Source organism: Ylistrum balloti, unplaced genomic scaffold (genome assembly GCF_031769215.1).
Source record: "Ylistrum balloti isolate Yb309-2 unplaced genomic scaffold, AGI_CSIRO_Ybal_v1 Utg369808, whole genome shotgun sequence".
NCBI classification, from domain to species: Eukaryota; Metazoa; Mollusca; class Bivalvia; order Pectinida; family Pectinidae; genus Ylistrum; species Ylistrum balloti.
The window spans coordinates 1120808-1137299 of NW_026781982.1; positions in this window are offsets into that span (position 1 = coordinate 1120808).

The following is a 16492-nucleotide window of genomic DNA, read 5'->3' on the forward strand; positions in this document are numbered from 1 at the left end:
ATTAATTAATCACAGAATAAAGTAGTGTTACCTTTCTTTTTTTTGTTTAGTATATTTGATATCCATGTCAGTTACGGAGATCGGAGAACCACAGGCAGTAAATAGTTACAGACCTGCTGAACCAGACCAAACGACCCTATCATTTGAAGTGTATAATTCGACCCATAAAAAACCCAAAGTACATAACAGATGCCGGATGCACTAAAATTGGTCACTTGAAAATCACCATGCCTGACACTTCTAGGAGACTGGACAGGTCTGTAATGGTACAGATGACCTTCGGTAACACAGAACTCGAGGTTGATGCTACTGACAAAGACACCATGGAGAAAGTTACCGACTTTTTATAGTGCCACATATAAGCCATGAAGTGTATCTTAAATTATCCTAAATATCATCTATTTAGAAATGCAAATACGGACAGAATTGTTTTTTTTTTTTTTTTTTTTTTACTTGAATTCATAATATCTTGATTGCATTTCTGAGCCACTGAACGTTTAATGCAGTGTATCTGTGCTGTAACCAGAAACCAAAGTTGCAGTCGCATTTCTGAATTGCATAATCTCCAATCCAGGTGATCGAAAAGAGAGAAATGTTTAATATAGCCTGCACAAAATGAAGAAAATATTACAGTTATATAGTCCTCAGGGAGTCTAAAATCAAACAAAAATCAAATAAACAAAAAGCCAAACGCGGATATTCCGCGGACAATACCCAGTAGTAGTTAGTAGTTAGCAATTCAGAATAAATGAATTAAGTACATACCTTTAAAGAGTGCTTCTTTATTCTAGATAGGATCACCTTATACAAAGTTAGCGAAGGTCTGCTCAATGGAAGCAGTTAATTCACTTTATATAGAATCCTGGGTATTATGACGTTGTCACAGAAGAAGAGACAACGCCTATGTATTTTTTTTAGTCTGAGTTAAACATATTCATGTCGTAAGGTCACCAGTGGGTACAGCAATTCGTGCATTGTAATAGTGGGAGTGTTTTCATTGGACAATACATTTATGTATACTGAGCCCCAAAAGTCCGACTTCAGATACGTTTTTGTAAAAAAAAAAATACAGGAACTCGATTTTTACTGATTTATTCCATAGACTTGATTTCTAATTCCTAAAATTTACTTTTCTACTGTCTATTTAATGAAGGTACCCCAACGAAAGAAGAATCAGAAATCAGTCAATAATGCGTGTGTCGGCCTTGGACATTGGTACAGGCTGTGCAACGTCATCTCATGGAGTTGTTGAGAGTCTGTAATAATGCCAAGGGCAAATTATTCCATTCCTGGAGAAGTCTTTGTTCTAGCTGTGCCAAATTTATAGTATTAATATTAATAGTAGTATACGAAAGGTCAGTACAAAATATTTCTACGTGCAAAATGTACTAGAGCTTTTTATGGTGTTCATTATATTTATTCATTTGAAACCTTACAATTCCTTAGTATAGGAGTTACATACATAAGAATACAATGTACAATATATTGCTAGTATAACACATACTATATAGTCAGATAGTAAATGAAAGTTAACCTACATTGTATAAGACGAGACGAAAAAATGACAGACTGGCGGACAGTTAAGTAGACCAGCTGATAGTAATAGCATTACGGAATACAACAATTTCATGTTTTCTATATAAACTTACAACTGCCATGTGTCACTTATAAAATTCCAAAGACTCTAACATATTCTGTAAAGAGAAAGAACTGTGTCAGCATACATCAATAGAAAGAACAAGATATCTCTTAGTAATATATAGGGAATCACACTAGTTGACATTTTCATACCCAATAAAACTTGTTAGACAGTTAAAGTTGAATTTGTTTTTAAACATTGGGAATGCCATTTTGTAAGTCATTTTAAGACTGTAAATTTCTGTGCATCAAAATTCCTGTTTGTTATGTTCTCATAAAATACTTTTTTTGATTTGAGAGTTAAAGTTTAATTTGTTTGAAACTTTGGGAATGTCTTTTAAAAGTCTTTTTAAGAATGTAAATTTATGTGCATAGTTTCGACAGATGCACGAAATATTCCTGTTTGTCATGTTGTCATAAATGCAGCGAACAGGATTTATCCAAATCTAATTGTTTGTGTTCCCTAATGTATGGCAAAGTATAAATTTCTTGTGTTTATATGCAAATTAGGAGCGAGTTTTCAATGCATACAAAGATACAGTTCGATATATGACGTTTAAAAATGTATGAACAGAGAGGAAAACAGATTTTTAACGCGCGTATGGTTGACGATCCTTAACACCATGTAGCAAACCGCAAGTGGACGCCTAGAAAGACTTCATTAAAGATCCACTTTGTTCGTGGGACCAAAGTATACGATTAGACCATATGGACATTTTTATTTCTGATAAAGCTTCTAAACTATAAAAAGTTAATATGTAAGATTCAAAATTATGCTAGACATAAGTCAGATGTTTCACCATAATGTATCTGCCTATGTTAATTTTGTACTGACATCTACTGTGGACAATTATGTATTGCTCAGTGGCCAGAGGCATTCCGTCGTTACCGATCTACTACACATGTTCATGTATTAATTCATTCCCTGATTATTTAAGTCAATTACCTGAAGCCTATCTAAGCATATATGATGGTTAGTGTAATTGTATCTGGTTGTAAACAGCCGAATCTATTGCCATTTATGTTTGCAAGACCTTGTGGACAGCTCATGTATACTTCAATTCATGTTTACCTGTCAGCTATGGGTATTAATACTTCATAAGATGGCTAGTATAAATATGACAACGTTTCTAGCCAGTATGTATCGGTTCCTGGAGGCCAGGCAGGAGAGAGGTTAGTCTCCACTGGCGGGACGCCCGCTCACTCGGGTCTTTGCCCGAGCAAGAATACTATGTATTCTTCACACTTACATCACGCTGGTGTTTGGAAATTAGGCCTGAAGCAGTTATAATGCCGGGAGCATTATGCGTTTAATCCTTTTTTTCATCTGAAGCATCAACTTATTTATTTACAAGGAACTCAGTGAAAATTATTTTTCATCATCTGTCTTCAGACTTGCAGTGTGCGAAGAATCATTCCTGACAAAAAGATGGAAGTACGTCATATTCAGGACTCTTTCTTCATTTGTTATAATTGTAATTACACAGCATACTATTAATATTTTTGTTGGATTACGATCTTGTGACATTTCCATTGGATATCGGACATCCGGAATGGACATTTTGAATTCTTAAAATTGCTATTCATTATGTTTAGTTTCCTGGTAAAGTATATAATCATTAATTGGTGTCTAATTTAGTTTTTTAACCTATACCTAATTTGACTTTACAATTGAGAAATCATCTGCTGATATCAACTCTGTAACTTCTACATGTACATTTTAAATACAAACATGTATATTAGAATATTTTATATATTCCTTGTTATAAAATGAGAAAAAGGTTATACAGAGTTAAACATGTATTTTTGATTATTAACATAATGCCTTTTTTTGACAACTATTGTTACACATATAATGCATTTTGTCCAGTGATATTTACAAATATACTGAAAGGATAAAGAAACGCAGGGTAATATTTATTCCGATATTTTGAAAACGCGTTCTCCAAATAAAGTGAAACTTTGTGGAATGAATAATTAGGTCATATTACACCTTGTCATGTATCAAAAATTTAGTCACGGTACAGTGCGCAGTCCTGGTAAATGGAGGAAGGAAAAAACAAGAATCTCGTGCACCGTGTTGTTCTGGTCTCATGCAGAGTTGGTCAAGTCACTCTTCGTTAGTCTTTATACAGACTAACTGCTTCCCTAAAATTAATTGAGAATTTGATTCGTTTTAAGAATGACACGACTCACAGGAGTTCAGAGGGGTCAGGCCATTCAGATGCTGATGCAAGGACAGCTGCAAAATCAGGTTGCTAGGCACTTTGGTGTTAATGTTTCCACCATAGAACGTCTTGTAACACGTCTTCGGAAATCTGGGCGATTGGCCGATCGACCTAGGTCAGGACGTCCGCGCGTAACGTCACGACGTCAGGATCGCTATATCGTCGTCTCTCGTGTGCGTAATAGAGATGAGATCCTCCGACCCCATGTTATCCCTTTCTTACAGCAGCATAATCTAACCCTCCAGGAGGATAATGCTAGGCCCCACGTAGCAAGGATTTGCCAAGTCTTTCTGGCCAACAGCAACATTCAACCACTAGATTTGCCGCCATATAGCCCTGATTTGTCCCCAAACGAGCATCTTTGAGACCAATGGATAGACAGGTTCGAAAGCGCCAGCCACCCCCTGCTACTCGAGAGCAGTTGACCAGAGCTCTGATTGAAGAGTGAGGCAACATCCCCATAAGACGGATTAACGCTCTCATGAACTCTATGACCAGAAGAATAAGGGCCGTGACCACAGCAAACGGCGGACACACAAGATATTGATGACTCAGTTCAATTTCAATTTCAAAATCCTATGGGTCCATTCAATTTAATCGTTAGTACCTCTAAACCAATTGTCAGATGCAAAATAAAGACTTTGGAAATCTTTAAGCTTTAATTTATCTGTAAGTATACAAAATTTCGTTTTAAATGAAGCCCGATATCTTACTTAATTTCTGGTTTAAAGTTCACCCTGCGTTTCTTTATCCTTTTAGTATAGTATGGTATATACAGTGTTTTCTTCGAATGATATATTTTTGAAGTATTTAGTCAATTAACATGCATTTTTTCACATCCATAATACATAACCATTTCTTTTAGATAATACTGACATTTTTTTTAAATTCTAATAATGGATTTATAATTGAAGCTCATATCACAAATACTCCGGAAAGTATAAGTGTACAATTATGGCCATTATTAGTAAGTAAACATTCCTTAAACGGGTAATGACAATAGTTCATCTGTAAGATCTAACAAAATATTCTTAATTACTAGTTTCATCAGATTTGAATGACCTAGTTGTGTATTTTTGAAACATTATCTTGAAATGTTAGAATTGTGCTGTTTTATACATTATCATGCTCAGAGAAGGTTCCAAATTAATTATGTTTTCCTAAACATGTTCACATAACTATCATTTACACAGTATATTGAGAGTTTCGCCTACGTGATATTACACGGGGATTTAAATGTTTAAACTCTACCATTTTATGTCAGAGTCGAAGTCCGTGACGTGGTTGTACACGCACAATATCTATATGAAAGACTTTGTTACTCATAAGACATATTTACATATAACACAAATACACACTTCTATTCGGATGAAACATTCCCGAACTATTTATATATCTATAACTTAATGATGAAGAACTTTCTGACTTTATTCCATTATCTCATTTATTGTACTAGTCATAACCTTATCGTGAGCGTGACGTCATGGCTAAGTATAACAGACGGTGGTACGTCGTAACTAAGTATACTTTTCTCATTAATTAATTGTAACACAGCACAATCAAAATATTTCCTCATTATTGAAATTTACCAAAGTTAAGCTTTGCTATCCAGTTGATTTTTTTATATCTAATTGTACATTTTTTACCAATCACGAATAAGTTTTACGGTTATGACTATTTTTGTTATTAGAAAGGGACGTTATGAACTATATATTTTCATAGATGATATCAAATTGTAACTAATTTAAAATCAATTTTATACAAAGGGACGAATGAACTATAAAAAGTTAATATGTAAGATTCGAAATTATGCTAGACATAAGTCAGATGTTTCACCATAATATATCTGCCTATGTTAATTTAGTACTAACATCTACTGTGAACAATTATGTATTGACCAGTGGTCAGAGGTATTCTGTCGGTACTAATTTACTACAGAAGTTCATGTATTAGTTCATTCCCTGATTATATAAGTCAATTACCTGAAGCCTATCTAAGCAGTTTGTATGATGATCAGTGTAATTTTATCTGGTTGTAAACAGCCGAATTCATTGCCATTTATGTATGCAAGACCTTGTGGACAACTCATGTATACTTCAATCCATGTTTACCTGTTAGCTAATGTGTATTAGTACTTCATCAGTTAATTAGCATGGCTAGTATAAATACTACCTACTACCTCCTTTCTAGCCAGTTTGGATCGGTTCCTGAAGGCCAGACAGGAGAGAGGCTAGTCTCCAATGGCGGGACCCCCGCTCACTCGGGCGTTTGCCCGAGCAAGAACATCTCAACCCTAGTCTCAACTTAAAAAATTGTAATAAGTTATCATTTTACTACTGTCTACAATAATCATAAAAGGTATATACTGAACACAAAAACTTCCATTGTTTATCTACCATTCAGATCGGTTTCTTATCTTGATTTAACTAAGGAGCAAACTTTTGGAGCATCAACAGTTATATCGCATGGCATAAAGTTAAATGTCAACGATCTGATTACATATCAATTACTGTTAACTGTTAAGCAAATCCAGGACTTCCATACAACTGCACAGTTTGGTTTGGACGAAGCTCGTGATAAGCTTGTGTAATGTTTGTCCCCTTCATCCAACGAAATTATTCCTAGGTCAAACTTTACCTCAAGCCTTATTGGATAAGGGATATTGAGAATGCGCATATTAGTGTTATAAATAAGCGTCTGGTCTGGAACAGCGAGCATATACCACTCACGGAAGACAATTGAAATCATATAGAGAATATAAAGATGCTTAAATTGTCTTCAGAAACATGAACATAGAGGCTTATAATGAGTATATGACAACAGTTTACAACGAACTGGACGAAAGTATTGATATAGTTATCCGATAAGTGGCCAGCTTTTCCTAGGATGTGGTGTGGATGGTGGTGAGTTGGGGGGACCAAGCCCCATTAGGTACATTAGGTTATACCGTTATCCGAGACGCTGATGGAATTGAAACACTTGCTGGTTACTATGAACATCTCTTTGCTGACAGTACAACGCATTACGCCAGTCTCGACCTTCCGGTTATAGAAGTTTGTGAATATATCCGATATGTTGGAAAAATAGTGATTGAAACAATAACTATGCTTTCAATACTATCAGTTCTACAAGTAATATTTCAATAACATGGAAATCACAATATTTACAGTGGAAGAATAACGACTCAACTTTGACCGATATCGCTTTTTACATAAACTGAAGCAAAATGTGCGCATAATGTGAAGGATAGAAACCGAAAACGTTTCGTTCCGTAATAGACAATCACAGGAGCCCCAAACTGGACCTGGTTGCATGACAATCTCGTATAGCCTACATGTGACTACGTACGAAAACAAGATAGTACGTGTATATTGCGTTTCTCAATACGAATAAGACATACGTACAGTGCAGCACAAAGGAACGTTCGGAAAATCATAAAACAGTATGACTGTATAATTCGTACTAAAGAATTTGCTGCATTATCTGATTTGCAAATCATGGTAATTCAAGATGTTTTTCCGTGCAAATATCGATGTATCTTATCCAGGTAAATGTCCTGATAATAGAGATGGAATGGCGGCGCACGGGTAGTCTCAATCAAACATTGAAGCTCAGGCCTAGCCTTGGTGGATGCAATTGCAAAAGTAGTGTAACTTCTAATAAATTTCGAAAATATTTATTCTGCAAGATGGACCTTTAACTTCATGCCGTCAAAATGCTCAGTACTCACCTGTCCTGGCAACTACCGTTTCTTCTAGTGGAAAAGATACTATTCCAAGCTTCAGTTCGCTAAAACGAAATTATCCCTAATCAAAACCATATTACCATATTTAAAGTGGTCAACCGCTATTTAGAAAGCCTGTTTAAAAAGTAAACGGGCTGGTCCGGTCGTGTGTGATCTGGTTGGGCCAGGTCCAATTTGTATGTTATCAAATTTTGGTCTGATGTCTGATCAAATTGATCTGGTCCGAAATTTTTCGTCCGATCTGATCTTAGGTTTTTATATAGATAACTAGATATTAATCAATAAATCAAAATAATGTTGTTGTTTGTTTAATTTGTATTTTATTCAGGTTTTTCAAAAAGACACATACACATGACAAAGATACAATATATATGCCTAGTGAAACACCTCACAGATAGCACTCATTCTATCGCTCTGATGCCACACACACACACACACACACGTACATGCATTACAAACAATATATACATAAATACGTATACATACATACATTTATGTACATGCACACATCCATTAGCATGTAATTTCACTAGAGTAATCAAAAATCACTTGCAATTAGTTAATAACAAAACAAATGATAATCATGTGTTGTGTTTGATTGAAAGAAGAAAGACAATACGAAGACAAGTACGAGAGCAGACAGACATAGAGGGACGGACAGACAGGTGAACACTGACAGACAAATGAGGTGAACATAGAGAAAACAAGGACAATGACAAAATTATGTTTAAGTTCTGTTAAAAAATATTCATGATGCGTTTTACATTAATCAGGATAACTAAGCATTGTAAATAAAGCAAATACCTAATTTTGCAAAAATCTTTCAGAACTCCATATAACATGCACACTTAGAAGAAATTTGAGCCGATGGACAGAATGACAGACATACCTTCTCGGAAAGTAGAGGACAATTTAGTATTAGGAATAATACAATTTACAAATTTACTATATGAATGTTTCTTCTGCGCTAGCCAGTGCTCAAGTGACAATTATTAATGTACATATGTACACGTAATATTTGGACTATAATTGTAATGTAAATGAAAAATTACATAGATTTATGTTTAATGTGGTGTCAAGACACCTAGGTTTATAAATACAATGTTTTATAATAATATTTACTTCGTTATCTATCCTGCTGAATTCATTCCGAAGCGCCCGAAAACCAAAGATTACAGATTGTTTATTGATAGTAAAAGGAAAAAGTAAAAAAAAGCAGCTAAGGCTGATTCAATGCTCTGAGAGAAGTCTTGAACTTTTAGGCATTCCCAAAATATGTGAGATATTGTTTCAGACTCTACTTTGCAAATAATACACAGTGGGCTTGCAACAAGCTTTGCCATGAACAGTAATGAATTAGTTGTCAGAAATTTATGCAATATCCTATACTGAAACCACTGGAGTTTTTAAGCCTTTGTTATTTTAAAAGGTAATAATACATGTTTGCCCAATCAGAAATATCAAAATCAAAGTCATTTGCCCATTTTTGTTCTAACTGTTGGGATTTCATCATTCGTAGATAAAAGTCGATACAAGTATTTTGTTCCCTTCGAGTTTCTGAAAAATGGTTCTGTATTAATAGGAATGAACGGATGTAGAAATTGTATGTCAGAATCTATTTGTATACTGTTGGTTATGTAAAATTTAGCAGAGTTCACCAGGCCTTAAAAATGAAGAAAATTTGTACTTTTACCAGAATTCTGTAAGAATTCATGATACGAATAGAATGTAACATGATTTGTACCTTTCAGCATATCATATATTACTTTAATAGCCTCGCAATACCGATTATTGTAAAAATAGTCTTACCACTAACAGTTATATTAGAATTATGATATAGAGGGGATTTTAGTACAGAGAGTTGTCTGCCCTTTAGTGGGTCAGAATTCAATAATCTTCCCAAAGGTTTAAAACATCACACAAAATGTATTCTTGCACGATATTTGATACCGCTGTATGTAATCATTACCACAATTCATTATGTAATCCATTTTAATAATATTCTTAAGTATTATTTGCCATTTTCTCGAGAGTGAATCTCTTTAACCATCCCAGCTTTAAAGCATCAATACAAGAACTAATATTAACCATTTTCAGACCCCCTCAAAGTATTCTTTATTTATGACATTTCTTTTTACTTTGTCAATTTTACCATTCCATAAAGATTACAGTATTCAACTTTTAATCAAGGTGCAACTTGGATTAGGGAGTGATATAAATAAGTGATTAAACTTTGAAATCAATAATGATTTAATTACATGTATTTTACCATTAGGTGTTAGCTTTCTTCTATTCAATGAATCAATCAAAGACTTCAGCTTTACCAGTTTCTTGTCATAATTCATTTTAGATTTTTCTCACACCTACGTTACCGATTTCAGACAGCGACGGAGACGGCAAGTCATATTGTAGGCACTCATGGTCGCCGTGTGTGTCCAAGAGCAGTTAGTAATCGGTTGTGGGAGTTCAGTTTAAGGCCACGACGTGCCTACGTTAGTCCGCAACGTCGAATGCAATGGCTGCGTGCACATGCACTAAATCGGTTTCGCTTGGCCCCCCTGGAGACGTGTGTTATTCACGGACGAGTCTCGGTTCACGTTGTACAGTTCAGATGGACGAAAACGTTGCTATCGACGTCGCGGTGAGCGATATTTTGACGCATGTGTTAAAGAAAACGACAGATTCGAGGGAGGGTCTGTCATGGTTTGGGCGGGCATTTCTCATGGCGTGAAAACACCTCTCGTGATCATCCAAGGCAATCTTACAGCCGTCCGATATCGGGATCAGGTCCTTATTCCTCACGTCCTTCCATTAATCCAAGCGCGAAACCTTACGTTGCAGCAGGATAATGTGAGGCCGCTCGTTGCTAGGGTGTGTCGTAACTTCTCCAACCAAAACAATGTCCCAGTACCCGATTGGCCACCCTACAGTCCAGATCTGTCCCCAATCGAGCATTTGTGAAACGAGCTTGACAGGAGACCCAGGAGCGCGTCAACGTCCCAAACAACGTCGCTCAGCTCACGCAGGCCCTTCTTCGGGAGTTGAATAACATCCCACAAAGGACCATAAACAATTTGATGGGGTCAGTGGTAAGGAGAGTTAGAGCAGCGACTGCAGCTCGAGGTTGGCACACCCGCTATTGATTTTGATCAGGAAATGGCGTAGGGTATCCACGTTTAAACGCTATCCATGCCAACGCCGTCTGTGCTAAGACAACATAACTTATCAAATTTTAATCAGTAATGAGGAATTAATATAACAATCTTAACAATGATATAATCATCCATAAAACATTTGAAATATTTACCACCGGACAAAAACTTGCGTTTCATCTTTCCGTTAGTATAGTTTTGGAACTTGACAATGAGATAAAAAAAAATTTAAATTAACATCTTCTATATCGTCTGAATCATCATATAATTTTTCAGAAAAGTCTTAAACACTATTTAAGCTTTCATCCTGATCAGTTATTATCTCACCAAGTGGTTTCTTTAACTTTGGAACTATTTTGGAGGTAAAATCATATTTTCTAATTCTAAAAAATACTTTGTAGGTTTTCCTTCTTCCTCTACCCATTTTGCCCGTTGTCTAATAATGTTTCCCTTAACTTTATGTTGCCTAATTGCTTCAAGTTTTTTTTTTTTTTTTTTTTTCTAATTCATTTAAATTAACATAATCCCTATCTTCTAATACTTTTATAGTTTGTTCTAGATTATCTTCTCTGAGATGCTGTTGCTTTATATTATGACTAGAATTTGCTCAAGATTTCCCTCGTTTTTCCATCAATAAAGCTTCAAGAAATAATTGGTCACTTATGGTAAATTGTAAATCAGTGTCAGATATATCAGGGAAATTTTCTAAGTTATAAACTGGTAAACAATACTGCATTTTAACTCATTAATAACAGAATTTATTGTATTGAAATATTCTATATCTTGGAACAAAGAAGTATTAATTTTCCAAAGCCCCTTTCCTCTCTTAAACTTGTTGAATTTTATTTGAATCTTTGGAAAAGAATGATCTGATTTATATCCAGGATCAATAAAAGAATTTCTAATAGACGAGAGCATGCCATCAGAAACAAGAAAGAAATCTAACATAGCTTGCTTTATTGAGTTGTTCCTTCTCCTTGTATATCTTCTACTATCCTCATGCCCTTCTCGAAAAATATCAACAAAACCATAATCTTCAACAATTTCACAAACTTTATCCATGGCTTTTGGATTGTTAATGTTTTTGTAGTTACTATCATAATCAACCTCAGGTTTTCAAACTAAGTTAAAATCTCCACACAAAATAACAGAGCTGTTCCCAAAATCATCACTAGTCTCAGAAATAATATTGTAAAATTCAGGATTATCCTGGTTTGGACCAGAAATAGTAATAAGAGTTAATCTTGTCCCCTCAATCGTAATATCAAGAGCCAAAAGGTTACCGGTGTTATCCCTCTTTTCTTTATGAACCTTAATCTCAAAATTGTATTCATGCATATAGCAACCCCTCTAGTATGTGATTTGTAAGAATTGAAGAAACATTCAGTACTCCACTCACTGCTAAAAATATATCCCTTCTCCTTAGTGAATTGTATGTCCTGAAGACATAAAATGTTAAAAGATTGACTTTTGAAATACGTAAGGATATCTTTTCTTTTAAGTTAATCACACAAGCCCTGGCGATTAGAATTAATTTGTTATTTTATAAGAAGTAATAAAGTACTTAAACAGTCCAAGCAGCTACGCACCTGAGGCTCGTAATAGATAACGTGGCAAATGCAATGAAACACATGTGTTACCATTCCATTTATCACGTCATCCGTATCGATACCTGTGAGCGTAGCGTGAGCAACTGATATAAACTCTGTCGTAGAAGACAACAATAGAACATAAAACATGTAAATACAAAAAGGGAACATAGAAGATATCCTCTGTGATCTTGGTCGTTGACAACTATAAACTTACACGCTCAAAATCACTTTAAAAGGACTATAACTAGCAAGTTACTGGGCTTCAACTACAAGGCCTTTTACTGCCACGAGAGGTGAACCAGAAGTTAAGCCTTAAGTGTACTTGCATAGCTAATATACATGTAGAAAAACAAAGTCTGGACTACAAGTCCGGAAAGACTTATAAGACCGGATATTCCGGAATTATAATATATAAAGTAGGTACAACGGTAATATATAACATAAGAATTTGTAGGACAAAATAATTAATTGGCCAACTGGAAAAATAGAGAAAATGAGATAATAAGAATGGAGCAAGTAGCAAAATTATCTTAAATGTAGTGAATTTCGTATTACATGACAAATACAATAGAGATATATTATGTTTTAAGCTTACCTCTCAACTACATGAAACAAATCAACTCGCCACACAACTTACATCCCATGAATCATACTGATCTTACATGTATTTTATCAATAAAATGTTGGAAGATAGAAACACAAAATGTATTGGTAACAGGGGCAATTTGCCGTTAATTATTTTTAACACAATCCAGTCAACGATTTCTGAAATTTCCATCTCACATCAGATAGTCCTCATTTAGTGGAGCGTTGTTAAACAGTCTACGTTTTCTTCAGCCCTCAAGAACAACGAAAAGTTTACCGTCAATACTAAATGAGTTTTTCACACACACCAGTTTGTAGGCTTCATTAAGTCGATCTTGATTTCGTTGAGTAAGATCTTCAAATGTCTTGATCCCAGAACCTTTCAGAATTCGTCTCTCCTTCAGGATTTCATGCTTCTTAGTTCGATGCGTGAACTTCACAATGATGCCTCTTTTCTTACCGCCACGGTACCTCGCAAGTCTGTGGGTTATGTCGATATCTTTGGAATCAATCTGGAATTGACAAAATTGGTCAGTCTGTCTTTGCACTCTTTCACAGTCTCTTTCTCTGTTGGATCGTCCAAGCCATAGATTTCAATGGAATTTTTGCGACTCTGCTGTTCGAAGTCGTTTTATTTTGCATCCATCTCCTCCTGTGAGTCTTTTAGTTGCATGCATATCGCTTCTTAGTTTCCGACATTCTGTTTAAGTTGAGAATTTTCGCTCTCAAGATCATAATACTCCCGTCATATGATTCCATCAGTTCACGATTTTCCTGCTGAATATTCTTCTTTAGCCTAGCGAATTTCTCCTCCATTCTGTCTGTGAGATGCTTTATGTTTTTGTCAATCTCAGATTTACTCTTTATTACTCTATATTAACAACTCTTTTCTCTGTCGTCTTAGCTGCTGCTTCTTGTAACTCCCGGTTTACCTATGGTCAGAAATTTACATAAAATGATGGTAAATATCCAAATCCAAGTCCAGCACAGTTGTGTATTAGCCACAGTCAATTATATACCACACAAGTACATGTATACACCATGAGCGCGTCGTTAACAGTTGTCATCGCGGTAGGGTCTGAATCCATTGTTCAATTTTCTGAGATTTAAAAGTCACTTTTCTGCATTTAAATGGCAATATTTCTTGAATAGCACTGTCCGGACGCACATGAACTACACACCAGCCAAACATTAGGGTTACTGATGACCTCAAAATTCCAAAATAAGACATAATTTCAGGAGCAAAAACGTGGTTGACATATTTGGTCCGCTTTCATCGTGCACATTTTACTTCGTCTCATTGATTGTTTTTATTTTTCAAGTGGACATAATGCTGCACAGTGAATATCAATCAATGAATCAATCTAAATCTAGTTAGCTTGATACTGTTACGTTACGGAATTAACATACAGCACATAACACCCAATAGCTAGGTTAAAACTCAACAATTTAATAATAACAAATAAATTTTATATAGTAGAATTACAAATATTGCGATGGTGTACAGAGCTAGCTGCTAAATAATTAAACGTCAGAAGTTATTTTTCGGTGAAAATCCTCCAAATTCAAGGAATTCACAATGGAAAACATGGTAATTGAAGAATAATCCAAGCATTGTTTCCTCGCTGGGTATATCTAAGTGCATCTCCACAAGTCACTATCACTAAATCACTGTAAAAGTCCACACTCTACAGACTGAAGTCTCAAAGTAAGCTTACTCAAGGTTTCTAGTTCTAGTTCCTTTCTAGATGATTATAAACTAGTAGGCTCCTAGCTTGTTTACAAGTGTCTTTAGAAACTTCCGGAAACACCCAGGTCATTCTAATAACCGAGCTTTCTAGATTAAGAAACTTCCGGAAGCACACAGGTCATTCTAATAACCGAGCTTTCTAGAAAAATCTGCCTTGCACTATCTACACATATTGTGACAAATAATCATAAACAGGTTTATACATTTATACATAACAATACAATTTCACACAGCAGATAAAATAAACCCAGCTGTTAGACCAGCAGTCCACATCACCATCTTATACCCGTGTTGTATTTAAATACTGGTGCATGTGCCCAACTGGAAAATACATTATCAACAGCGAATGTATATTTTTTTCTTAAACTCAGTAAGTCAGCTATCTCATTAAATAGCTTTTAATGCTATCTTTCCGCTTCACCGAGAATGTGAGATATATAATGAAAAATCTCAAACTGCGCTGTATATCAACCTCGTGGATTCAAGATTCCCGTTTTCCATTATAATGAAATAAAACAATTACCAAGTTGAATCATGTTATTTCAATCACCGATACATAACTTGTTTCCGTCTAATATAATGCTATAGAAACAATTGCCTATCAGTGCTAGACATGGCGAAACTAATTCATCATTTAAAAACTATGTTTTAGATAAAGATCGGTCACAAGTTTCAAATTATTCTCTCCTCAGTGAAATTTTCAAAAGACTTAATGAACTGAAATCACAGACATTATATTATGGGTGGACAAATGGTATCGGACAAAAACTAAATGCAAAACAGTTTTATTTAGACGAAATGTTTGTAGTTGTTGGTAAAAAATTAATTGATAGAATTGTTAAACGCATATATTGTACAGATCAGAAAGGATGCAACGCTAGCATAGACTTGATTGATACTAACTTTGCTGATACGTCTTTAGTATTTTGATTATCGATTTACAATGATACTGATTACGTTGCAGATAACAAAATGATTATTCACATGGGCCGAGGTCATGAAGCAGCGATACTGATGAACATAAAGCCAGGATTTTGTACAAGGTATATCCTAAACCACAAATCATCCGTGGATGTGATGAAGCAACTCCATAAATATAACACACCTGTAACCTTCTCAAATGGAGCAAGTAGCAAAATTATCTTAAATGTAGTGAATTTCGTATTACATGACAAATACAATAGAGATATATTATGTTTTAAGCTTACCTCTCAACTACATGAAACAAATCAACTCGCCACACAACTTACATCCCATGAATCATACTGATCTTACATGTATTTTATCAATAAAATGTTGGAAGATAGAAACACAAAATGTATTGGTAACAGGGGCAATTTGCCGTTAATTATTTTTAACACAATCCAGTCAACGATTTCTGAAATTTCCATCTCACATCAGATAGTCCTCATTTAGTGGAGCGTTGTTAAACAGTCTACGTTTTCTTCAGCCCTCAAGAACAACGAAAAGTTTACCGTCAATACTAAATGAGTTTTTCACACACACCAGTTTGTAGGCTTCATTAAGTCGATCTTGATATCGTTGAGTAAGATCTTCAAATGTCTTGATCCCAGAACCTTTCAGAATTCGTCTCTCCTTCAGGATTTCATGCTTCTTAGTTCGATGCGTGAACTTCACAATGATGCCTCTTTTCTTACCGGCACGGTACCTCGCAAGTCTGTGGGTTATGTCGATATCTTTGGAATCAATCTGGAATTGACAAAATTGGTCAGTCTGTCTTTGCACTCTTTCACAGTCTCTTTCTCTGTTGGATCGTCCAAGCCATATATTTCAATGGAATT